The 25,883-nt window shown below is 45.5% G+C and overlaps 1 protein-coding gene across 2 annotated transcripts in view; it reads left to right on the top strand.

The window, feature by feature from the left end:
- Toll-6 (Toll-like receptor 6) overlaps positions 1-25,883 on the top strand; it is a 47,187-nt gene that overhangs the window by 5,124 nt on the left and 16,180 nt on the right. The window contains exon 2 of one of the 2 annotated variants that reach the window (XM_069111819.1): positions 2,097-2,876. The exons of the other annotated variant lie outside the window; for it this stretch is intronic. The gene's annotated coding sequence lies outside the window, so the exon portion shown is untranslated. Of the gene's footprint in view, positions 1-2,096; positions 2,877-25,883 lie in introns of those variants that run through there. 2 annotated transcript variants of the gene reach the window in all.

Genomic DNA, 25,883 nt, shown 5'->3' with positions numbered 1-25,883 from the left:
TTTTTATTATACCGAATCGGTTGTTCCATCAAGCTCGTCGAATTTCAAGTACATCCTACTACGCGTCCGTGGTTCGATCGGATTTATAGCGAACGCGCTTAAACGATCGAATCCATTCGTAGAAGCCGAAACACGTACCAGTACAGCGATATCCTCTCTAACGGCAATGCTCTAAAATTATATATCATACCCAAATGACAAACTAACGAGATCGTAGCCGTTTCATTGAACACGAGCCTCGACCTATGGCCTCGATTTAACGGCGGCACATTTCGCACCATTGTGATCGAACCGTGAATGGGGTCATCTTCGGCGGGCGGGTTTTGCGGGAACATATGGAACGATCGAAAAGTATACGAACCGGTATTACGCGTGGAATTTGTCGTCATCGTCGGGCCAGTTGTCGTCGAGTTCAATTAGAAAACTCTATTGATCGAACTCACCCTTCGTAGTGGGCCGTTCACGAGTCCGCAACAATTCTCACCCACTTACCAATTAAGTTGCCTTTATCGGATGGCTCCCTGCCAGCGTGCAAAGGAACACAGTCAAAATTACATCGTCCGCTCGTTTCGCGTACGGACATTACCTTCAATCGATTATCATTGGCGTCGTCATTGCCGTTCTTAATTCAATACAGGTTTCGACGTGCATTTTGCACGACAACCTATTCGCTTTCGTCGACGTCTAACGTTAACATGTCCCCGATACCGAGCGCCACCGCCTAGCCTTTTAACGCAACTTGACGATCTATACCATGACACATGGCTAATTTTCTCCGTGGTATATTAAACCGAGACGTTCTACTGTTCCACTTCTTCCAATCCATGTTTCTATGGATAATACCGTTCATTCGCGATCTAATTAAACGATTAGCGCGTGTAGCCTGCTCTACTTCGTCAATTTCCTTTCATCCCTAGTGAAAAAAGTTATTAACCTCTGTATCTGATCTGAAGCAATTTTACTCTTCGAAGGGTGACACGTTCGTCGGAATCACATATTTGTGCTACGGTTACACATTGTCGGTGGAACAAGGAAATTACGAAAGTCGATTGATTGGCCGATCCCTCGGAATTGTGCGGCGACAATGGCGTCGCACCCCCTCGGCCGACTTTGTTCCTTTTATTCGTGTCAGGTGGCCGTCCTCGTCCACGAGAACTCGCTCGGTCGTGTTAACTTTTCGTGACACGCTTCAGTTTCAGCTGTTCGGCTCAAGCTACGTATCCGCTTGGCCAGTGACCGTTCGAGGGAAATCCGAAGGGCACAAGGGACCGTCTGCGATGGTCCCTTTTTATTCGGCGTATTCACGCCTTGAGCCGCCAACGCTTCCATTAGCGGCTGATCCGTTGATAAGCCGCATCGATACTGGTCTTGCTTTTCTTCCTGAAATTACCCTCGATCCAGTCATCTTACGGGATTACGTTAGAAATGCATTCAGTCAAACAATATGTGATTGAAGCCACTTTCTATTCACGTATCTACGTTATCTTCCGTTCGAGAAAATATACAGGAAACAGATACTTTCGCTTCCTTTCGAGACTTCTCTGATTTACCAGGATATATATGGTAGAGTATCTTATCGTTGTATCACGCGATTCGAGCGAACATATGCAGAGGAATGTTTCTAAATTAGTCTCTCTGATGGAAAAAGTTCGTAAAGATCTTCGTTTGGAAACTCGTCGATAGTCCTATTTTCGTGTCCCGAATATTTGGAAGGCGATTCTACTGCAGAATAAGAAGAAAGAGGAAGGATCCTTGGTTGTTAGTCTGTCGTCGAACGTAGTAGAAGGAGAGGAGGCTCTTTGTAAGATCAGATCAAAAAGGCAGACGGTAACGGAGAAGCTAGGGTTTCGTCAGGCTCTCACTATGGGGGAGAAAGAGCACCGTGTGCTCTTTTTACCGTGATTTATTGCACGCCATACGCGTAGCGGTACGGGGGTTTTGTTGTCAGTTTCGATTTCGGCTATGATGTACGAGTCGAGAAAAAATGGGTTTCCATCGATTGGCCTGTCGTAAGCTACTTCATAGCGCGCGCGCACTCTTTCAAATGTACCGCGTAATTTAGTCCCATAATTCCCTTGTATTTATGTGTTTTCCAGCTACGGCCAGAGGGTGGTTACTGGGAGAAAGAAAGAGAGAGAGGGAAAGAAAGAGAAAAAGGGAGAGAGGGAAAGAAAGTACGGAGGGCGCATAAAGCGCGCGGATAAAAATTGCCGGCGCGAGATCGCCGGTGAAAAATGCTTTTTCGCCGTCGATCGTACGGCTCTCGAAATACGTGTCCCGCCTCCTAATTGCGTGGAGCCCGGCGGCCGTTTTCGTTCGCGTAGCAAACTCTCATCCGGGGAACAAAAATCTGCCAGTAATCCCCGGAGCCGAACGCGCTGTCGAACGGAAAAGGAAAAGAGAACACACGGGGGCTGTCTCGAGGCGTCCGCCCATCGGAACAGGTAGAAATCTACGATCGCGTGTACCTGTTCGTCGCCCTTTACATTTGTACCTGACAACGGCTGGACCGAATCTGGAAGACAAATGGGATTACCACCGGCCTTGCGTTTTCCCTGGCCCTGAAGGGACGTTAGAAATTAAAAGAGGATTTGTACCGGTGGTTGATTCGTTGGTTTCTTTTTTTCTCGACGCACCCTTCCCTCGACGGTGGGTGGTCGTTTCGGTACGGATTTTCGAAATGACGCAACGGGGATGGTAAAGTCTGCGACTTTGTCAGCGTCACGTCGTGGCTGAACAGCCTTCTTCTGAATTTTGTAAATAATCAAAGCTTGGATCTATCTTGACAAGAGGATAATCTGTATCTAATTTAAGAAGTCGGGTAAACAGTGAAGCGAGTTAAGTTAAAGACTGCGTGGTGACTGTGAATGCAATAAACGAGGAAGTTGAGAAAAAAAGAAAACGGTTGTTTCTCTTTTAATTAATTCCCGGTCGGATCTTGCTTCTCCTTTGGTCTTTATTCTCTAGAATCTCTCCTCCTTTATTACTCTCTCTCTCTCTCTTTCTCTCTTTTCCTAAGAAGACTGCGTTTAATGTACGATTATTTATTTAGTCGGCGACCGTCAGTGGCCACCGCTTCGGAATTAATTGAAAGAAACCGCACACTCCTATGCCTCTTACTCGTTAGGATTTTCTACGCACATTACGCAAATTGCACGATAAGCTTTACGATCCGTGGTACGCTAGACGGAACACCGCCACCCGGTTTAATTACACGCACATCGGAAGAACAGCGTCGTTACCTGAAAATTTGCCATCTCCAGATATTGTCCGGAAGCGTAAGAAAATATCTTTCCCTTGAAAGCGGAAATAGACGAAAGTAAGAGGAAGGAAGGACCATAGGAGAAGGACAAAAAGAAAAGCAAACATACAGAGAACTGTTATCCTGTTCCAGGCTCATCGGGTTCGAAGCCGCTGTAGATCACGCTTAAGCCCCTCATAAATTTCTATAAATCTATTAACTCGCGATGCATTTACATAACAAAGAGAGGATATTCCGACGCGCTCTCTGCATCTGTCCACGTCGATAAAAACCGTTCGCGAGTATAATTTTCGATCGCAAAAATATCGAGAAAAGTCTCAGGGATCGTGCGCCATCGATCGGTGATAATGAAACGACGCGATACGATTTCTCGCCCCGGCGCGACGAAGCGCTTGAAACGACAAACTATCTGTCGCGTTATTCCCTGGTCAGCCATTTCCAGGTCAGGATCGTGAGAACAGGAAGGATGGATCGGCTTGACGTAACCGCGTATCGACAACCGTGCTATTACATTCTCAGATTGGCGTATCAGTCGCCATTGGCATTATCAGCTGTCCACCGGGTGAAATGCACTTCGCAGCGAAACTAGTGGCAGCTCCAGTCGATCCTCGGTGGCCTCTCATTGTCAGTTCGGTGTTTTACGGGGCCACCAGGTCACCACAGCTTATAAGGGTAGCGCAGTTTGCTTTTATCCTTTCGCCTCGTTGGCATTGTGCGCTCCTTTCTGCGAATCCTTTCGAAAGCCGTTCTTTCCACAGGCATAAATGTAACTCGAGATATATACTCCGCGAATGAAACGAGTCAAATAAGCCGCTGGTGTTCCTTCAAAATCCCTCCTCCGTCTCTGTTTCTCCAGCTTCCTCGTTTTCCTGCTTTCGTACCATTTCCCCTGCGTTCTCTCCCCCCCTCTCTCTCTCGCTCCCTCTTTATATAGGCGTGAACCACTCCAAGCCGCTCTTGACGTTCCAACCGGGAGGGAGATTGGGAAAACGTGCCCAGATATCCGCTTCCTTTTCGACGGTGGCCGTCTCGTAGCACTCTAGGCCATCCCCCGCCGCATTACGCCGCGAAATGAATCGCACCGCTGGAATGAATGAGCGAATAACGAGCGACGATCCCGAGTGTGATTTCCACTGGTGAATAGTTAAAGGTAGAAACGATGCGATTCGCTGAATGGCCGACCGTACCATGAAGGAAACGATCGTTATGAAATTTTCGGTGAAAATTTCCGAAACAAAAGTGTCAATTTAGTTTCATTAAAAAATAAATACAGCCTGTAAATCGATGGGATTAAAAACATTTAATCTAAGAACACCGTCGGTAATTTTCTTTAATCCGTTTGCAAGCGATTTTCAACTAAAATCTACTATCCACTCTCCATAATATATGAACAAATATAACAGGGAGGAAAATTCGTTCCCGATATAATAAATCTGTTTAAAATTGCAATTACGCCGAGCGTGCGAGGGGTCATCGTCCTCTACAAAACGGCCCGTCGGGAATTTTATTAAAAAATACACGTGGAAATGGTGTAAACGTCAATATTTGCTTTTCCCTCCTACTCATTATCCACTCTCGTTTCGCGCGTTCCTCATTAACGAAAAGGTCAGTGTTTCTATCGGATCTCTCCAATGCAATGCTTTTGCTCTGCAAATATCGAAAATCTCCTATCGACGAGATACTGCGCGATTCCAGTAAGGTGATACGATAGCACGCAATAGAACACGTTATTTCATAACTTTGGTACTTTCTCGAAAATCGTACTAATCTTATCGGACATCCAGAGTGCACCTGCATCTCTGTGCAATATTTGAAGAGCTCAGAATTTTTATGGCGCTTTTAGACCCGGTCCATACGCATCTCGTAGTTTTTTCTTCGAGTTCCGTGCACAGCCGGCCCCACTCTCTGCCACTCCTCTCTTAGTAAAGTCGTTAACAGACTTATCTCGCAGCGTGTTTGGTCAATTTGGAAAGCATCTCTTCGCTTTAGCGCTCGACGATTTCCATCCCGAGTCTCGGGTATACACCGGCTAACTTCGTCATCAGAGTGCTTCTTGCGTCTTACTTAAGAGCTACTTCCACTTTTAATACGCGCTTCGTGCTGCTTTTTATCTTATCGAACTTCTTTCTTCGCTCAACGCTTCCTCTTTTTTTTTTATTGGCTTCAGCTCCTTCCATTCGGCGGTCCGTCTTTGTATACAGGCTCTTACGCGCGCTTTCAACTAGGATGGAACAAGGTTAACGCGGGCTGTTCGCGTCCTCTCGAAAGTCTCACGCGATCGCATGTCTTTTCTTGGTTACTCTACCTTTTTGTAATAAATTTTATAAAATTCAAGAGCAGTGGCGGGAAGATCGAGGCTACACTGGCTTAATGGCTCTTGATATTGCACTTTGGCGTAAAGTTGCACAAAATTGTAAATGTTTAACAGAGTATCATTTCTGTTCGTTCAGTGTTCGTTAATAGGATAGCCAAAGAAAGGAAAGATTAGAGTAAATAAAACGTATTGAAACGATATAAATGACTATTACGTAGAATGTATGTGAACCGGTTCGTGACTGTTGGCGTTCTGTATTTCCCTACTCCCACCACTATACCCGCTCGAAGCCAATGTCGTTACGAATAATTTAATTGTGATGTTGGAACCTTTTAAATCTTTGGTATCTTATCGAGGAAGCTATAAAACTGGCCCGCAACGTTGCCTGAATATTTTAAGGCAATTGCCATCAAAATGTTGCTTTTTATTGCCTACCCACGCGTTCGATGTATCTCTTCAGCTATCCCTTGCGCGGTCGCTCGTTTTTCCACAATTTGTTCGTTCCCAGTTGTCCGAACTCGTTTTCCTTCGGTCAGGGCTTTTTTAATCATCGAAACGGAAACGTCGCATGGAAATTACAACGACGCTCATTGCCATGCGGGAAAAATATTATATTAGACCTTTTTTCAGCGAAATTTTTCACGGTCCGCCCTCGACCACGTGGTATTTTTATCATGGCCAGCGTAATACGGTGCCGCATATACGCAGCTTCCGTAAAATATGGTTACGTTGATTACTTTTTTTTCTCTCTTTGCCTCATGCCCCTGTTATCCTTACAAACCACCCCCTTAGCGGATCCCCATTTTACTGCGCTTTTCCCCTCGCTTCTTGTTCGGTTAATGTAAAGAATCGGATATGACTCACCAGAGAAGGGAACAGGAATTTTCAGCGGATTCATGGCGGCGTACAAATCGATACGTTCTGCGTTAAAACGCCCGCACGGATCTAAAGGCCGATTTCGTATCCTTTTGGACGGTTCCGTCCTCGAATATCGTTCCCCAAAATGTTTCTTGCGAACTTTTCAGAAAACCACGTCGTATCGACACAGTACGCTACGCGCTGGCTCACGGTCGAAACGTCGACACACGAGTTTATTTGAACGGTTGCCGGAGAAAGGGAGAGAAGGCGGTGAAGAACGGAAGTGCGCGCACGAGCAACGCGGCCACCGGAAATAACAGACTGACCTTAACATGGCCACTGGTGCAAACTTTCAGATGTTATGAGTGTAAACTCGGGCCGTACTATCATCCACCCCACAGTCAGATACGCGGCGCCCCGTTTTATTTATGAAACGAAAACATTCTCGCAGACCGGTGCAGCCGCGACGAGAATAATTTTCCGCGCACCACCGCGAGGATAATTTTCCACGCGCCGCCGTTTCGAATTAACCGCGTCCGGCTACGTTTCGGCTGATACAGAAAGTTATCGTTGCACGGCTGCGTGCACCTTGTCGATCCAGTTTCCGCCAACCTGCCTGCCGGAATATTACGTTCCCTTGAGGTTACCTAGGTTATTACGTTCTCTTTCCGGCGAGTTGCTTGCTTAACGAATTCGTCGCGAATCCTCCGATGTAATTTCCATTGAAATTCCTGTTGGGTCGAAAGTTAAGATGTACCGTAACGTGTACGAGAAACCAAGATTTCCCAATTTTAATCTTTCGCGTGTTCGAGCATGTTTCTCGATTCGATGCGACGGGTCGACATAATTGTTGAAGATTTTAATCACGTCTGAACAGATGCTGCTGACAGTACTCGTCCCACTGTTACTCAATTAAAAAGAGAACAAAACCTAATTCTCTTTTATTAGCAAAGTTAAGCAACGTGAGATCAACCAACGTGGTTAATCCTATTATATTTCAAACGTCAGACGATCTCGCGAAAATCTGTTCCCTGGAAAGGGTAGCGACCCCTCTGAAATTAGGCTGGCCCCGTTAACAGCTGCGACAGCATGGCGAATTCCGAAACGCGATCAATTTATCAGAGAGAAATGTGGACGTGACTAGACTTAAGGCACGATACATATGGCCGATTTAACGATATTGACTGGGAAACTGGATTCATGATCGATCCTGACTGCAAGAGATTATGCCTTTCCATGGAATATTTTCAGCGACGATATAAAACCGGCCGGGTTTGAAAACGCCAGTTAGAGAGGTGGGAGAGGAGCAGTCGTGTAAAGGAGAGGATCGAAGCCAATTATGCGCGGTACCAGCGTCAAATTCGTTACGGTGTTACATTGTAATCGAACACGCGCGACAGCCAGGGGAACGCAGTGAATGCGTTTAATGGGGGGAGAAATTTTTGGACAGTCGGGTCCAGGTCCAGATCCCGTGACTGGTAGCTTTTGTTGTAGGGTTTTCAGGATTTCGGACTAGGGTCTCCTCCCTACATTTCACTCTCTCTCTCTCTCTCTCTCTCTCCCTCTCTCTCTTGTTCACTATTGCCGTCCGATGATTTTGCAGTTCACCCCGTGCCGCCCTTGGCGTTAATTACTTTCTCGTTTTTGAGCGACGCTGTTCGCCGATTTTTCCTTTGTGCCTGATTAATGGACGCGGTAAATGCTGGCGTGCAAGCGGCGCGGCGTTCGTGAGATTGACAGACGCGACAGGAGTGCGGAACGCGATCCAGAGGGTAAATGGCAATTTTTTCGTCGTGAGCCTGGCCCCACTGTTCAATTTCTACCTGGATCAGCATAGAGGACCGTCCAAATTTTGTGGTCATAAAATCGAACATATCTCACCGTTAACATATCATTCCTTCACTTCCCTTCTTCTATCACGATCATAGTTAAATCCGTACTTGGAAGAAAAAGATTCCAGCACAGATATTGTATATCGGAGATTTAAGCAAGGCCAAATCGCGGGAAAAGAAAATGGTATCTGTTCGAGATTTTCCAGCAGGACGTCTCGAAGGAAGGTAGCGAGTATCGACGTTGGTCTACGCGGTCGTGAATTATTTACGAGCTTTCGCCGAGCCCGACCGTTTAATTCATACGGAAGGAACGATAATATCCGAGGGGGATGAGGGCTGAGAAGAACGAGAACGCGTCGTCGAGCCCGCCGACTGCGGCTCACCATTGTTACGCTCGGCGACGAGTTTGAAAAGGACAATTTTTCTGGCCGCTTTGCAATTCGTCGGATCTAGGACGCAAGACGAATGCCACGAAGCATCGCGGCGGATTCCTTTCAAACAAACTTTTCGGAATTCAGGCAAGCAAGCAGCCAGCCAGCCACGTTCCCTTCGTTTTCAAGCAGCGCTTCCTCCTTAGCGTTCCCTTGTTATTTCAATTGCCGGCACTCTACCTGTCATCGAAGTGTCAGTTCAGGCCTGGCCCGTTTTAAAAGAGCAAACCGCCGCGCCACAATTTCTCTGCCTCCCTTGTCCATTCAGGGGATGATAACCGTGAGAGGATCGAATACAGTCGGCGAGGCAGCATCTTGTCTCGTGTCTTCTCTGTGCGTACCTCTCTTTTCTCTTTCTCCCGCGCCCTGTCATCTTTCCTTCGTTTCTATACCTCCCTCCCTCGGTCTTTTGCGTTTTGTGCTCCTTTCTTCTCCGAGAATCCGCAAAACGGGCCGCGTCTGCCTATCATAACATCCTCGTTTTCACGGTAACAATGTCGGCGTAACGAGACGTGCGACGGGAATATCGAATGCGAACGCAGGCAGGCAAACTGTCCGAGATAGGAATTGGAGATATTCGTGAACTTTCTCCCTTTGAGAGGTACAAATTTTTTAGTTTAAGAGAACCTGCCGAACGTGACGATAGAAAGGGATGCTGCGCGTCTCTTTCGTACATAGTTTCTTTCAAACACTAGTCTCGCGTTGTGTATGAGAAACGTTAACGCGATATTCATAGTGGCTCTCGTCTTTCTCTTAAATTCGTAGTTTCTTTCAAACAGGATCCTTGCGCTGTGTGCGAGAAATGTTAACGTGATATTCATAGTCGCTCTCATCTTTCTCTTAAATCCTCAATTATCATTCTCTTAAACGATTTCAACATTTGTATAAGCTTCTTCAAATGCTAAATGTACTTTTAATAGCTGCCACGATGCATTTTCCAAGCTTAGACTCGTAAAAGAAATATGTGTGTATATCCTAATTGTATTATAATTAGACTGCGAGTGTTTACGCACGTGGGAGGATTTAAAGCTGCAAAAATGAAGAGGACGCGTATTCTACGCGAAAGATATGTAAAATATTTGAAATAAAATATTTCATACCTTACAATTATATGTACCTTGGAATTAATAGACGAAAGAAATCGTCGTTTACATTATGTTCATAAAAATATGAAATTGCATAAATATTCAGTCTACCTAAGTGTCTTAAATTGGCAATTGATTTTTCAAGCAATCGGATTCAATCATTCCTGTAATAGCTCGAGCGTTTCCAATTAAAATTAATACCAATTTTTCTCGGCGAATTTCACCGTCGATTATACCACTTTGTGTATCGTTTTCCGTATTTCTGCACCGTAATTTTTGTAATCTACCGTGTGCACGCCCGGAATTACGAGAATTTCATACTCGGTACGATTTTATTAAACGGCACGTTCGCGCAATTGGAATTTCACCCGTGTAAAGGTAAACAAGAACTTCAAGCACAGCTGGCATTCGTTTTCTTACGATGGTAAACGTTAAATGCATTAGCGTTTAACAATGCGCGAGAACGCGTGTAATCATTAGCCAAGCACAAAAGCTTCGCCCGCTTTGTTTTCCAACTCTAGTCGTCGTTACGTGCATTTAATATCGGAACACGATCAACCGATCAGAATGGTTTCGTTAAATTAAATCGAATTGTTGTTCCACTTACATAAACAACAACTTCTGTTTCCATCACGTGTAGGAATTAATTCGGTGCCGTCGCGTGGAATCAATTACAGGTGCATTTTAAACGGAGAATCCAAACAGTTGTGAGGCACTTGCAGTGATCCAAGAAACAATTAGCTGTTGTTTGAATAAATTAGGATAATAATGAGTTTATCAGAAGAGAAAAAAGAAAGGACGTCAAATTAATTTCTATAATTAATACAATAAAATCACGTCAAATACGATACACAAGAAAATTTCTACTCTGCACGTAGTTCCATGCATAGCTTATCGATATTCTCAGTTTTTATCTCTGCGATCTGTCGAACAATGGAAACCAATAGGAAAACGGTACGCGGACCGTTCGATAATTTATGGATACGTGTAATCAAATAAGAAAAGAGGAAGAAGATGGCGCAGAGTTGTAGCGGATGCTCCTCGATGCAAATTAATACGTAGAAAAAGGATTTCTCAGGAACGGAAAACAGTGTTCGACGAGAGAACGACGCTAAAGGCGGAGGTGAAAAATCCAAACGAGACTGGCTTCGGTAGAGGCTGGTGGCCGTCATTAGAGACTTTGAGGCCGCGTACCAAATTACGCGTGGATCCCCGTATGATCCTCGCTTTATTAAATCTACCATGTAATTTTCGTTCCGTTCGTTCCAATTCGACGGGTTCCACGTGCGTGTCTCTGTACCATTAGACCCTTTTCGTCCATTCTTCCTCTCTTTTTTCTTCCTTCCTCCTTTCCTCTCCCTTTATTTTCCGTGTAATAATCCCTTGTTTATGGCCCATGACTATAGGAATCTTCGTGACAATCGATCCCGGCGTGCCCCGAATCTTCGACATCTCGTGAAAAAAGAAACGACATTCGGCCCTTTCTCCTGTCCCCATCCTTTTCTGCCGCGCCGTTAATTTATTCAGCAAACACACACGTTGAAATACGAACACGCGCGAAGAGGGAGAGTTCGATCGTACGGAGGAGTCGCGAGGAGAAACGGAACAGCCGGCTGTAATTCAATGAAAAGGGGCTGAATCAACGCCGCGAGAAATCGATAATTTACGGCTGTGATTCGTCACGCCTTCGTGTTAATTGTTTTTACCAGAGCCAACGGTTTATCCGTGGGACGGATCATTAAAAGTATCCCTCCTCTCCGTCCAGCTGGATCACCAAATAGAAGACTCTTCGATTATCGTATTCGTTGATTTCGTCAGGGTTCCCAGTCCGATCCATTGCGCAATAGTCGTCATCGACTTCGTAGCTTGGTAAGACGAGAGAGATAGGTTTTTTACAGAAGGGACGAGACCGAGAAGTCGAGCAACGGGTATCCTTTAGCTCGTCGAGGCCGATCAGGCGAGGAGAAAATATCGCGCGACCCGTTGAAATCGATTATACGCCGCTTCGATAGTTCCGACACGTCCCCAGGAGGGAATAGCTAAGTACAAATTTAAAAAGGCTTCATTGGCTGGCGCCAACCGATCTGGGCGAAAGCGAGAAAAGGTGAAACTTTCGATTGATTTTTTCATGGCGAGTTCGCAGTCGCTGGTAATCCGAAATTCCCCCGTCTTTCCATCTCCTTTCTTTAATAGCGTAAGTTCTCGGGGAAAAATTGTAGGAAGGATGAAATGAAAAGAAGATCGTAGATGGTTGCCGCGGCGTCTCACAACCGAGAGAACTTCCCTCTTTCTCTGATTCTCTTTATCCAACTCGTTCTTTGTTTACACGACTTCTGAATGAAACGGAGAAACTATTCGGCGGCGGCGCTTTAATTAATAAGCGGATACACGGATACACGTATCTCGCCCACCCGTCCTCCCCCTTTCTCGTCCTGTGTGTACCTACGTGTATGTGTGTGTGTGTGTTGTTCATCAAGGTAGTTCGATAATTTCGTGTATAAATCGACGCAAATATTTAACGTATCGTGCAAATAAATGTTCGTTACGGTGAAATTATCGACGTCAGTGCGACCAGAAACGTTCGCTCGCTCCCATTTATAAATTGGAAAATTAGATTACCTGGCTATCGTTTAAGCATCTTCCAGAACGCCACAATTTTTCGTCGATCGACTGACCGATCGACTACTTTGATTGCTGCTCAACGAGCCGTAAAATAAGAGAATTAAATGAATCTCGATAGGAGAAAGATGTAGGCTACCTTCGAGGTTATCTTCATCCTGTAATCCACCTATCTACCACTATAAGAAAAAATGGGGATATTATTTTTCTTTAAAGAGACGGTAATAGGGGAACATAGGTCGGCAAAGTTTCTAAACTGTTTTAAAAGTACTCGATAGGAGGCAATTTAATCACAAAATTACAGACAGATATCTCTATTTTTCTGAATTATTTTGTCATTTTCTCTTCCTTCTTCCGTATCATAGCATAGCATGGCATCGTTTACCTTCTGATCCTGAGATACTTCTTTTCCCATCCTATCGACTGTCTGGCTTATTTATCGACCATTCTCGATACACTGTTAATTCCAGTGAACACACGCGCGTAACATCGTTACGACGTCGTATTAGCATGTCAATTACCGTCTTACAATAACGCCGCGATGCTCGTTCCTCGATGATTGCATTAAGTATCGCGTAACAAGATCTCCGGCCCATTCTCTCCATGGAACGACGTTCCTCCGTGAGGAACAATGGCAATTTTTCCTGGCCGCCTGGGTTCCCTCAGATACGGCCAGTCTCGCGACGTTTCCGGACAAAGAGAAGCAATTTCGCGTACACGACGCGCCACCCTTCCGTCACCCACTGTCCCGCAGGAAATTCGAGCAGAGGCCAGCTTCGCTTTCCACCAACGCACCCTCCTTTTGTTTCCGTCGTTTTCACGCCGAACGTTTACTTGTTGCGTGTTAGTGCGATTTTATTCGCGACAAATCATCCCGTGATTCTCCGTGATTCCGGTTCCCAACCCGTAATTAACGGCCGTTGCATTAATTACCGTCACAGCCGGCGCGCAGCTCGTGCCTGATCTCACTGATCAACTGGATAGTGACAACGCTAGATTTTTCATAAAAGTTCTACATTGCAATTAATATGCTCTTTATTTCTATTTTAATATTTTTAGTTAGTCGAGGTAATACATTTGCCACTCTCGAAATTATTTGGGGCTTCATCCTTTAAACATACCTTGCACTTTGAGCGGCGCTGAAGGTATTACTGTTCTAGAAGTCGAAATAATTTTTGTCAATAGGAAAGATATGTGCATATAAATATTTAAATACTTTCTATAGAGCAGAACTCCATTTATTCAATCTCGCTGGGGAACAATAGTAATTCAAGTTCGTACAATAGGAATTTACCAATTTTGCTTACTATTTATTTTTCATTCGTATAATAATTCACGCGCTGGTGCGAGCGGAAATTCGTTTTATCGATCACCAACTATAATTTTGTCGCCATAAATGGAGTCCCGATATAATCGTTAAACGCGTATATGCACTTCTAACAGTATGATTACGCGATATTCCCAACGAATGAATTAAATATGAATATCTATAGACGTGGTAGTCGCGCATTCTTTATATTATTAATTAACGTTACGATTCTCTTCAAAGGACAAAAATTAAAGATAGATGAAATTCTTCTTCACGATCCCTGAAAACGTGACAAGTGTCAAGTTAAAATAACACCTTACGTAATCATCAGGTTAAGGTATACTAATCGACGTAAAATCGAACCTCTGTACGGCGTATTTCGCGAGGTATTACTTAAACCCGTGTATCAAAGAGCGTTTAAGAAGCTTGATTACAGAATTTCACGGTGATAAAACGGCAGCGAACCCGCAGCCCCGTTTCGGCCGTAATTTCGTCACGATTACGTATAAACTTCAGTATGAAAAGCCCCGGAGCGTACAAATCATTCGAAAGCTCGTAAAGGTACGACGGCAGTTGAACGGAGGAAACGTTGGAACGCGCGATTAAAAACGACGCAAAGTGTCGGTGACAGCCGTGAAAGCGTCGTTCCCTCGGGTTTTCACGTACATACGATTTAACCGATAGTTTAATTAAGCATGGTAGCGCAAAAGAAGCTTCGACCAGCGCGAAAGTGACACGATGCGTCCGAGTGTGATTCATCGCGAACGACTGGCCTCGAAGGACAAGATAAAAACGTTCTCCATTAGCGCGTATTCTGGGGTAAATACGTAAGGCCGAAGATTTATCGCTTTCATAAAACTGCCCTGGCCGAGGTCAAGAGTTAATTTCCCGGAGCATCGACAAAAACGTAACTCGAACTCGAGGCTACGTTTTTCCTTGACCTGTGATCACGCAGTTGCCTGCGCGGAAAGCGGAAACCACCGAAGAAGAGAGTAACCTTTTCCGTCGTTATCGCGACAGTCAGTTTCGGACGGTGAACTCGATCCTTTAACATCGGTTCGTTTGAAGGAGATAAGACAGGATACCATGGCATCTAATTTATTTTATGTACACGTTATTCGGACGTGGATGACCAACGTTGGTCATTTTTTAAGGTTGCAGACGATACCGGTTCTTTTTATCGGTACTGTGATAGGGTTGACGTCTCTTCTTCTTCGGGTATCGTTGGATTTATTGGGATTTTATCGTATTCTATCTTCGTTTATCAATTCGTATTATTATGTAACTATGGGGTGGAGCATCTTAAGCGAGGTCTTGTACAGAGCGATAAAAACAGTAGCAAGTTTTGTATCTTCCAAACGTGTTATTAGAGATCAGAGAAAAATTGGAAGATTCTGTAACACACTGGTAGCACACTAATACCATCTTTCAGAAAACTTTAATACAATATCTCGATTTCAAGCCGCTTTGACATCGCCCGCATTAAAACCCTCCGTTCAGTACGTGCTTTCGAAATTCAATAACGAATCCCGATTTAACCTCCTTTCGTTTCCAATAAATAATTTCCGAGCCGCGAGCTCAGTGTCACTTGACTCCGAAAAGTCTGCTGTCGTGTCGTTTACGATAAATATTTCCTTCGAGTCAGCATCCATCGAAGCTCAGGGTAGATTAACTCCCGAACCAGGAGGTGGCTCGTGACGTGGATTTTCGTGGCTGCATCGGAATAGGATCGATCGAACACGTCGACCTGGAATCAATCTGGTCGATTCTGCCTGTTTACGTTCTCGTGAAAACTTGCAAATGCACGGAACTTTTTCTTTTTTTTTTTTTTTTTCGTTTCCCTTTGTTCGAATCACAACGAAAAAGGAGCCTCTGGCGCCGATAATTCGCGCGCACGATCAGCCACGCCGAGGATGGAGCAGCCGGCCGTGTGAGCGTGTATGTCTGTTGTGTTGCGAAGCCGAGGGAGGCAGATGCTCACTCTACAGCCTCACGCCCCGATACAATGGGTCCAGAATGCGAGACGAAAATAATGGTGGTCGCCTGTAAACCTATGAACCGATTCAATACGGTCCCACCTTTCTTCCCTCTGCTCCTCCAGGGAGAGAGCGTCGACCGTGTCTTCTTTGTCATGCCACTTTTACCTCCATTTATCTCGCCGCGCATCCGTCCCCGTTCTTGTCTCTTCGCCGTTCACGGCGTATCAGTGTCCATCTTTCTTTATCCGTGCATCTATCCCGCCCCCCCCCCTATCCTACCCTACCTGCTGGCCCCTGTGTATCTTTCCAGCATCTTATTGTGCCCCATTTTCTCGGAAATCTTTCTCTGTCACGAGATCTCGTCCTATACGTTCGATTCGAAAACTTAACCCCAGAACCGCGGCCTAATTCTCCATTTTACTCCGCCGGTTATTCCGTGCAAAACCGATCGAAAACCTCGACATTCCCGATAGAGATGACATATACAATCGCTGGTTTCCATCGTGCGTCTCGTTCGTCCCATAGCGCGATTTTTATTAGAAGGGTGGAACGTTACAGCGTTCCTCCATTTCCCGTGTGTCATCCAGGCACGCGTGGAAATCGAAAACTGCAAGTAAACGAACCCTATGCTGTTACACGCTTCTCCCTCGGGCGTGTTCTTCGAGCTGCCGGTCCACTCGTTCGTGGACCTCTTAGATCACTCTCGAGAGACACACGCGTATTTCCTTGCTGGATTCAGCCGTCCTCTCTCCCTTATACATCGGCGGAAGGACGAAGGAATAGGGTACGAGGGACAGAGAGAGAGAGGTAGTGCCATTGTGCTAATCCCAAGTTACGTCTAGAGGTACAATTGTGTCAAGTTTACGGTCGAGCGCGATTCCATTCGGCCGACGCATCCAACTACGTATACCTCCGACGGTGTATCTACAAGCGGCCTGCGAGTGGAACAAAGACGGAGATAGAGTAAATGGCAGGGGATGGATAACACAGTCGGTCCCCTATCAAAGAAGGAATTACGGGGAACTAGTTTTCTATGAGCTCTTCGGTTTCCTTACGTAAGGTCGAGCCTGCAGGATGATTCCATTATTAAGTTCCGAGTTGCGTTGCCTTTCGTCCGCGACCTGTCTTTGCCATTTTCTTCTCCATCCTAGTTACTCGTATTCGTCTTTCTGCAAGACATGAAATTTCGCGTTTTTCTTCTTTCGATCTTTTGGTTGTATCGCTTTTACAAATTACCGCACTGCTACTTATTCCATCAGCCGAATGATTCAACGTTTCCTCGGGCGTAATATGTATAGCCTGATAGCCTTGGCTTTCGCCGGCACGCTTCTCTCAAACGAAGATACATTCGTCAGCTTCGTTTTTGGAACTGCGAACGACGCGTTAAAAGCGTACGATCTTAATCGAACCGGAGAGAAAGAGATCTGTGGGAAGATGATGAGAAGGAGAGAGATACCTAGGCGACGAAACGAGGGGTTGAAACTCGGTGAAAGTACATTGACGTTTATGGGTTCAGGCTGGTTTCACGGAGGTGGGGACGATTCGATGAGTAATGGGGGCCGCTTAATCATTTTACGCAACCGCCGATTATCTGGTGAACTAGATAACAGATACGTAGCCGGCATACGCGTAAGATTGATCGTACACGCCATCATTCGGTCCGTGCGAAGAAAGAAATCAATTAAATCCTTTATATCGGTCCCCTACGGCGGATCATATCTGTCCGATGTAAAAACATCCACACGACGACGATTTATCTTCCCAGTCGAAAGTATCTCCATAATATTAACGATTAACGGACAATCGCGCATTCAGAGTTCTTCCATTAGAGCGCGGAAACGAAGGAAACGAAACGATATACAGCCGTACGATCGACGGAAATGGGGCGAGTGATTATAAAGTCACTGATCCAGTCCCTTTCGTCCGATCATTTTTTCTCCGCTCGTAACTTTCTACCAGACAGACGCTTTAATTACTCGCGTGACGGTGCACCACACCCTATTAATATTCTCCGCGTGGTTCTCCTCGTAGACAGCGTGTCAGTACCTTCCACCGACGAAAAAACACACGCTCAAACACCATCTCCCATGGTTCTTTCGTCCCGGTAGCGGAGGTGGTTATGTATCTCTCCGGCGTTTCCTGCATAGGAAACACCATGAATTTTAACGAACGAACGCGAACCGGATGATAATATCAGCGCGGCGCGGGTGCGAAGATACGCCGGAGACCCGTGTCAACGGCGAGAAAGCGTAACGCGATGCGACGCAACGCGACGCAGCGTACGAGCCGCGCGACGTGCCCACGGGGGTTGGAATTTCGGAACGAAATTACGGGTGATTTAAAAGCGGCTGGGCAACGCGTTTCTGCCCGTATCGCGGCACGTAGCCGCGCGTGCACGCGCCTATATAGATTCCGCTGGTTATGGATCGTCGGCCGAACCTGGCCAACAAATATTCGAGTATCTCTTTCCCTGCGAGAAAACGCGCCCACGGGTCCAGACGAGACGTGACCGAGATAACGAAACGATTCCTCTTCTCTCTTCTCTATTCCCACGTCGTGGTGTACGAAGACGGTGCTCGCGGCCGTTTTAGCGGCGCCGAAATCTTGAAAAGCTCTCTATCCACCGAAACTTTCTTACGTACGATCCTCGCGGAGGATTGTATCGTTTTCCCCCATTCCGACTATATCTTCTTTCATATGATGGAACCTCCGCGGTATATACATATATGTATACGTGTGTTTCGTCCACGTTTAATTCATATGTGTAACGTAGATAGTACGCGTGTAGGTATATACGTGTCGCGTTGGGGAAGAAATATTTATTAGATGCCCCGCGCATTGAATTCTTAGGAGACTGCTTTCGCCCTCCGTCGACGGGATGAGACGCGGTTAACCAACCGTGAACGATAGTGGATTTTTACGATTATTTATCGTTATTACCGGATACACGTGCTCGTGTCCGTTTCCAACAGTTACCCCCAGAATTGTCGCTCGTAAAATCGTGAACGTGGAATCGAGACAGCTCCGCGCCACTTCTATGTCATCTCTGGTGTGTTCGATAGGCGCCGATGTCTTTACGTTTTTCCTTCTTTGGCCGACTCTCTCTTTACTGCGTCCTCGTTGAAGTTTTTTAAGCCGGTATCTCGCAGGAAGCTTGGTGAATGCTTGCGTGGAAGATAGGAAAGCGTAGAAAGGAATGAAGACTCGTCGATGATCTGGATTGGAATTTTTTGCTTGGAGAGCAGGGTGCCTTTGAACTAGAAATAAATCCTTCCAAGTGATTAATGGGGCTGGATATTTACGATTTGTCGAAGTGTGAATAACATTATTCTTCGGAGATTTTTTAGAAATATTCGACGTCAAGCGTTGTCGTTGTAAAATATTATAGATCAGTGGAATTTATTTGCGTTTTAATTCATTCGGCTTGGCTACCAACCAACAACGAATTCCACGTTGCTAACCTGTGGCAAACTTTCCTCGCATACCTACTTTACGATTCATGGGAAGCCTCGCAATTTTAATCGTCCGGATGAAAAAACGTGAAAAAGATAGAGAGGCTAGATCGGTGGTAAAATTCGGGCAGAATTTCAAGAGAGCGCCCTCGTGTTCTCGCATAGTGTCGCACGGAAACGCACGGCATTTATCTGGCTAACCGCCGCGTGCCTGTCGCTTGGAATTGCGATCCGTGTCCCATTGTACTTAAATAGTTCGAAATGACGCCGGTCGATTTAATTTCGGGTTACTGCAACTATTTCCATTTGCAGAATTTATATCAGCCGTTTTGAACGTGTGCACGCCGCTCCGCCAGTCGTAATTGCGTATCGTAAAAAATACACCCCCGCCCATGGCTTGCAGCCCTTGCCAGCGAGCATAATTTCGAGAATCGTGCGCGTATTACCGCGACCAAGCTGCCGCTAATAAGAGTCCGGTATATTATTTCTCGTTTACTGTGCGCTTTAATTAATCGCAATTACGTTTGATTGAATATCCTGCCGCGGGACGAACGATAATTGCGACAAAGTGACCGGACTATATTCGTTTCCATCGTGGAACCTCTTTTCGAACGACGGTAGTTCATTAGTGTTGCCTGTAATATTTTTTTCTCTCCACTGTTTTCACCGAATAATTTCATCAACAATTACTCGCTAATGAAACGCGTTCCACCGTGACCAGAGAATAAACCCTGGGCCACGAGGCGTGGAATAATAGAAAAATCGCGTCGTCGCCGCCGGAAACGTCACAATAATGCTTGTCAATCGATCGGTCGCTGATAATCGCAGAAGCACGCGTTTCGTCGCCCGGGCCACGCCGCCGCGCTGAATTAAATCCAGCACAAAAGCGATCCGTCGAATCGATCATTTTCATTTTTCAAAATTCACTCTTTTGTTCGTCGTCTGTCTGTCTGTCGATAATTCGATTCATATACGATCCTACACGAACGTTGATTTCGGCTAGCCTAACGGTGTACGTATTAACGAAGAGGGTGCGCCGAATGATTCGCACGATGCAGAGACGTCGCCACGTGCGAATTACGCGGTAATACGCCTCGGAAGGACGTAAAACTGCGCACGTGGACGCCTGGCCCTGTGATAATCGCACTCAGACACGTGGCCCGCCATTCAAATTGGAAAATCATGATCGGAAAAGTTTTTTAACGCGACCGCCATCTGGCCCACGGCACTTGCGTTTTATATACATCGATACGAGGGGTTAGAAAACTACTGAATTTCGCTGGTAGCTTCAGTTACAAAGAAAGTTTCACCTCTTTCCGGTTGAAAGTTCGTGCAGGTCATTGAGTTCTTTGGAAATATTTGAGCGAAACGGACGGGAAAAAGAAGGAGGAGAAGTCAGAGAAGCTAGGAGGAGGTTGCTGCATCGAGATGGAGGTTGAGGATTTTTTGGAGGAGGGAATAACGGAGCAGCAGGTGCTTCAAGGGCAGCGGTCCCTCGGCTGAGAGTCGAGGTACACACAGCTTGCCTGGCAATTTCATTCGCCTTCTCCCGCTCCGAAAATGATTGGTCGCACCTTGCATCGGTTATGCGCTTTTTATCGGGGCCCCTGCTCGCGCGCGCGGAAGCTAATAATTTAAAGGCTGCCTCCCGTGGTCCGGAGGGGATTTCTCGGGAACGCGACCCGAGGAATATTCGAAAGTTGCGCGGAATTCGCGCGGAAAGTCGGCAAAGTGGGATAAAAGAGGCGACCAGCGTGGTCCAGAGGCTTTCTTTGACATCCGGTAGAATACTCTTTCGTGAAAGTTCTTGGTAGAATTTGCGTAGAACCCGATTAAACTGGAGCGAAAGGAAAGTAAGGGATTCTCTTTTTCTTTTTCGCTACGATCGCGTCCGTGAGTTCTCGAATGTAATTAAATGGGAGGGCAGAGGAGATCGTCGGAATATATTCGATGGACAAATGCGATTCGACACGGAGAGCTACGTGTTTCGGAGCAGAACCGAGTTCCCTCGTCATCGTGAGCACGGCATAACAACGCGATTAATTTTTTCCTCGGGATATTAAACGGAGAGATAGAACAGAGTAATAAAGTCCCCGCACCTTTTTTCTTTCCGAGTCTATCGAATAAAGTAAGAAACTCGTACGTGGCGGCGCGGCAGCGGATCGGCAAAAATCAGGCAGACCGGCGAAAAAGTTAATTCCGTTAGTTCCAAGGGTCGGTCCTCGGAAAGCAGCAGCAACCGCTCAAAATCGTTTCGCGTGGGAAAAAAGCAGGCAGAGAAAAGAGGATCTTTCGCACGCTAAAAGTTACGCAGAGCATGGAATAAATTCGAACAACTGGTGGGGCCAATAAAAAGTGCCCTATAAAACATTTGCACGCCGAGCGCGGAACCCAAGGATAGTGGGAGGTTGCCCAATAAATTTCCAACCCTCGCCAGGGCCTTCGGTATATGTATTCCTTGCGTACATCGAACGACGAATTTGCCATTTATACCGGATAAGCAAGTTTCCCCTTTTCGTCCGGAATTGCATTCGGAGGAAAAATCCTCGGACTCGACCCTTGTTCCTTAGAAGCTTTTCTCTGTCAGTACCGGGTGACTTAAATCGCCTGTAAGAGATTTTCACCGGAGTGGCCCCGCTCGATTGAAATGAAGTCCTGGATACTGTAATTGCGATCGGATAAACAATGTCGACGTAGCTCCTTGCACTCGATCGGTTTTTCTCCTATCTTTCTTCCTCCATTTACTTCTCTCTCCACACGTTTCCATTCCGTTTCCTCCTATTCTTTCTGCCAGGGAAGCTCGTTCATTCGGCGTCGTTCTTTCTCATTCGTTTCTCTTCTCGTCTACTGCTCGTCCCAGCTCGTTCTCTCGATTCCTCTCGCGATGCAACCGCCCGGAATCTGATCGTAAAGGTCAAAACGACTGTCTCTGATTGATTTACCCACGGTCAATACACGGTGAAGAATTGTTTGAGAGCAGCGTCGATTCTCTCTATCCTCTATCCTGAACATCCAATTCCCGTATCGAATGGAGAGGCTTCTCCCCAGTCCGGAACGGTACTTATTCCTGCCGCTATACGTTCGGCCTTCGGAATAACCCCTCCAGTCGTTCCGGATTGCTACGAACATTTTCTTCTCCTCCGCCCTCGATCGAACATTAACCGTTTGCGCTGCCGCGAAACGCGATCCAACTTCCCCTTTCCCCATCGATGCGTACTTTCATCCCTTTTGCTCGTTCCCAGAGCTTTTCACAAGTGGTAGAAGATCCTGGACTTGGACGTACAGGTTCGAAAGTCGTTCAATTTGGTAGAGGCTGCATCGAGGCTGATTCGCCACTCGGAATTATCCCAACCCATTATTATATAGCCAGCCTTTTCTGCTTAAACGAAATATGTACACAAGAGGGTAGACTTACTCGAATCACCTAAGCTTCAACATTTTACAATTCATTCTTAAACTTTGCATAGGATAATTGGATTTGTCGTGGTGGGTATATTACGAGACACCATTAGTCTTTATAATAAGGAAAAAATGAGAAAATGTCGCATATTTTAAGCCGACAAGAGAAAGTATGAAAGACGAGAAAATTATTCGAATAATCCTACTGTGCGAACATCAAAACTAACTCTCAGAAATAAAGTGGTATACACACCTTACTGAATTATGATAATTACAACCGAGAATATTAACATTTGAGAAACTTCGTACGTTTTCGTAGATAGTGGCAGCTTTCGTGATGTAAATATTAGTCTGTTTTTAAATGTAGATCGCTAAAAAATTCTTCATAATCGAACATGGCGAATTACTACACGCAAATTGCTTATCTTCACTCGCCAACTCCACTCTTACCCGACCTTTTAACGTCTTCCATATCAACGAGCAGAGTTCGAGCGACGAATGCAACGGGATAAAATATTATCGTAGGAGTATGGGATTCCGTGGATCGCGGCCAGAAAAGGATAAACCAGCGGTGTCTCCTCTGTCATTTTAGTTTGTCGTTCGCTGTTATCTGTCGATCCGTTTGCCACCCTTTCGCGGCACCCGCTATCAGCCGCGCCGCCTGGTCAAGCGTTTATTGTGATACCACGAATGCGTTTTTTTTCTCGTCCCCTGGTTTTTCCTCCTCCACTGGGTATGGTTTTGGTCCCGCTAGATTTTTCGCGGTCGCGAGATTTATTCGAAGAGTCGCGCGAAAGCTTTGACGCGTCTGTATATGATGGACGAGAATTTCTGTTCGGCGGCCGAACGATACCGGTGAAAAATTGCTCGAGGAATGGAGGCTGTAATCCCCGCGATTTTTATTCTGTTCTCTTTTGTTTTTAGCGCGAGTATGTATGCATATGTAGCTATACGTATACGATGTGTTTGTGTACCCTTTTTGTTGGTGGGGATTCCGTTCGAGCGAAACATGCTGATGCACTGATTGCGAAAGTTTCGGTCTACTGTTAGACGTGGGGGAATCAGAGTTAATCGGACTTTAATTTTATGCCTCTTCATTCGTCTAATTTCTTATCGTACGGTGTACCGTACCGTGCGAAGATTTTGAACCATATCTCACATGCAAATGTTTTACTTTCGTCGTGAATAGAAGGATACTTGATATTATCTTTGTTGCGATATTACTCTTCATACGTATGTATTCTAATATATTTACAATTGATGATTCCATTTATTTTAGCGTTTCCAACAAATTCATCACGTGAAAGATATCTATAAAACAGCATGTGGAAACTCTGCCTAAAAGTATACCTAGTTTCCATTAAAGAGCGACTAATATAAATGGTGCAAAAGTTTTCCACGACATTACATCAAGAATACTTGAAAATACATGATCCGCGTTTCACGTCGAGTCTACCACGATAAATATAATTTCTATCATTTGGCCATTATTCTCGTACAATACTTTTCTTAGCTCCTACTTCGACCCAATTAACTCGGCTAATGGAGCTTCCATTGCATTTTACGTTCTCCATCGCCAGCAGATTTCTCGAGTCTTCCGATCGAATCGATCGTTACAGGCGGGCAATCGTTCGGGCAAACGTTCCTCGACGTATCCCTTATGCAGGACGATGAACATGTTTTCAAGAAGTTTCGGCGTAGACCAGCAGGTTCCATCGAGCCAGCTCGTCGGGACAGTAATTATTTGACCGAGCCCGATGAAGGGAACAGCGTAACTTTTCTTACCGGTATTTGCAGGAAAAGTTACGGCTGGAAGTTGCGCATAATGCTGTTCGAAAAGTATGGAGGACCCATACCGCTTCTGGCGAACATACAAACACACGATCACACACGTGAAGTATACGAGAAAACGTAAGGAACGGGGGATACAGAAGGATCGGTTGAGTGCACTTTCGAAGTAGTTGGCGAAATGCAACTGCTGCTCGCCAGGAGAATGTGGCTGCGATAACGGAAATCGTGACATACGCCATTTTCCCTGGACTCGTCTCTCAGCCAAGCGTCGTTCTACTTATCGAATCCGAACCAATCGACTATCGTACGCCCTTACATTCTGTGTACGTAGGTGGAACGCCTCGGTTCGTGGCCGTTCAGTTCCTCGGCTATTCCCTGTAATACGCGCTCACAGACTGTGCAAACTCTGCTTAATTAAAATCTGTTATTTTAGACGACGAATTAACGACGATTATCCGCTCGTCTTTATAGAGCGCGGCACGGAAGTAATCCAAGCCGAAATTTAAAATTCATATCGAAGATGATATCCAAGAATATGTACGACGTCTTAAATTAACGTGGGAAATGCTTACCGTTGCTGTTACATATCTTAGAACACTTTACTATAATTTCCAACTTTTGGAAGAATTTCTGGAAAATTTATTAGGGAGCGAGCTTCCTCTTATATCTCATACAATTTGAGAAAGATTCTGTCGTAAGATTCTTCTTTGTTCGTCACAAATTGCTATTCAGATTAAACGCAGGAGGTTGAACTTTGAAATTCACATGAATCAAATGACACGCACAATGCCTAACGTTGATATAGAAAGTGACATATAGGAAATAACGTAGTATGCAGCAATAATACGACATGTTAAAATTTCTTACGCTTTCCAATAATCTTGATCTAACTTCGAAAGCTTAGGATTTGCCAGAAAATGGATTTCCTTCCATATCTCGTGCAATTCGAGAAAATTTTCGTGATATTCTTCTCCATGCGTCACAAATACGTCGTCCACGACTGGTTCGGATCAAATCCAGATCCTCTGCCAGGAGGATCGACGAGCGGCAAAAAGCGAGCGTGTCGCCCCTGGCTCGAAGTTTCCGATTACTTCGTAAGCCTCAATTCAAGTTGGCCCATCGCGAATTACGTCATTCCTTTTTAAAACCTTTTTCCGATCGTCGACGAGACGGGGCCAGCCGTTTAGGCTAGATCAATCGATCTCCGCCGAGTTCGACGATTGAGTTCTTTCCCCGCGAGATTCCCCAATCGCAGATTTAACTGCGTTGAACATTGTTTTCGCCACTGTCACGAATCTCGGTTGTTCCAATTACTGGCTAATCCAGCGCAGACTCCTTGCGCCTTGGAGAATTGAATTTTCCTTGGTCTTTTCCGCAACTTGCTCGAAATCGTTGGCTACGCTCGCCGAATCGCTATTTAAATTCCATTACGAAAACTATGTTAATTCGATAGTGAGAGGGAAAGAGGGTTAGTGGAGTAACGAAAGCAAAATAGAAGCGTGAGAACGAAATTAGAACGGGAAGTCGGTGGCATGTAGATGAAGGCGAGAAG

This window comes from Bombus flavifrons, chromosome 4, assembly GCF_040668555.2.
Source record: "Bombus flavifrons isolate JBK064 chromosome 4, iyBomFlav1_principal, whole genome shotgun sequence".
In the NCBI taxonomy this organism is placed as follows: Eukaryota; Metazoa; Arthropoda; class Insecta; order Hymenoptera; family Apidae; genus Bombus; species Bombus flavifrons.
This window is presented reverse-complemented; position numbering and strand designations above follow the sequence as displayed.